Source organism: Haliaeetus leucocephalus, unplaced genomic scaffold (assembly GCF_000737465.1).
Source record: "Haliaeetus leucocephalus isolate CR32 unplaced genomic scaffold, Haliaeetus_leucocephalus-4.0 Scaffold251, whole genome shotgun sequence".
Classification (NCBI taxonomy): Eukaryota; Metazoa; Chordata; class Aves; order Accipitriformes; family Accipitridae; genus Haliaeetus; species Haliaeetus leucocephalus.
In genome coordinates, this window is record NW_010972687.1 from 1863620 (window position 1) to 1864872 (window position 1253).

A 1253-nucleotide genomic window follows, 5' to 3' on the forward strand; every position below is an offset into this window, starting at 1 on the left:
CGGGGCCTGGCGGCGGCCGGGCGGCCGTGACTCAGGGGTTTGCGAGGAGCGGCCGGGCCCCGCCGCCCCGGTTGGGCAGCCCGGCCCGCCGTCGCTGTTCCTCTGCCCGGCAGCCTCCGGGTCTTTTGTGTTCCCGTGTCCTCGGCGGAGGAGGCGGGGGGGGGGGTAATGAAGACGTACGGCGCTGCGGGCGTTTGGCAGCGGCTCCCCTTTTGTCTGACTCACCCAGCCGGGCTTCACCCTCCTCGGGAAGCGCCCGGTGTCGGTCCCCCTTCTCCGTACCGACTCCTCCTGCCCCGCTTCCCCCCCAGCGCGGCCGTGCAAGGGCGAGCGGCCTGGGCAGCCTCGGTGAACCCCCCCTTTTGTTTCGTTTGTACGTTTCCCTTGTTCAACTGGGGTGCCTCTTCGAGAGGAGGATGTTAGTGAGTAAGTATTTTAGGTCCGCAAGCCGACCGCTGACGCAGTCCCCGGGTTTTTCGTTGGATTTCGGTGCACGCCGGGGTCTTCGCGTCCGCCGTCACGCTGAAGCGTGGGATCGCCCGGCGGGAGGGAGCGGGGCTGCGCCCGCCTCTGGTGGGACGGGCCGGCCGTCGCTTCGGGGGCAGGAGAGCGGCTTGGTGCGAGGCCTGGGTCGCTGACGAGATTCACGCTCCCGCCCCGAGTTCGGCTGGTGAGGGCGAGGGTGAGCGGCGTGCGCTGCTGCTGGAGTTAACAGGCCGAATGAAAGGGCTCCTTTTTGTGTCGGGGGGGTCCCGGGGCTGAGGACGAGCATCCCTGGGGGTAAAGACCTGCTCCTGCTGGTGGCAGAACCGAGACCTTTTTTTATGATCTGGGTTTTTTTCTTCTCCCGCCCCCCCGCCCCAAGAGGAATAGTTGGGTTTAACCGCCCACCCCCGCGGTTGTGGGGTGCCTTTGTGAAACGGTGGCCGCCCGCTCGGCCCCCGATCACGCCCAGCCGCCCTCCGTGCGAGCTGGCGGCGAAAATGGCTGTTGGAGACGACGGGCTGGTGATGCTGCGTTTTCCGCACTGAACTTCGGCATCCGCACTCCCCCGCCGCGGGAAGGAAGGGGTAATCGGATTTCGCCTCGGCGGGTGGCGCGGCAGCCGGCGGCCTGCGGGGGATCGATATAAATAGGGGCTGGGTTGAGAAGGCCGGCGGAGGCGGCCGGGCGCCCCGGCCCTGCGGCCCCGTCACGTCGCAGCCACCTGACAGGCGGAAGCGCGGGCGCTCGGCCACGTGACCCGCGGCGGC

General features: G+C 68.9%; 1 protein-coding gene across 2 annotated transcripts in view; it reads left to right on the plus strand.

Moving 5' to 3' along the window:
* The window catches only part of ZFAND5 (zinc finger, AN1-type domain 5), a 27893-nt gene that overhangs the window by 10523 nt on the left and 16117 nt on the right, over positions 1-1253 (plus strand). Inside the window, exon 1 of one of the 2 annotated variants that reach the window (XM_010568595.1) lies at positions 470-682. The exons of the other annotated variant lie outside the window; for it this stretch is intronic. The gene's annotated coding sequence lies outside the window, so the exon portion shown is untranslated. Of the gene's footprint in view, positions 1-469; positions 683-1253 lie in introns of those variants that run through there. 2 annotated transcript variants of the gene reach the window in all.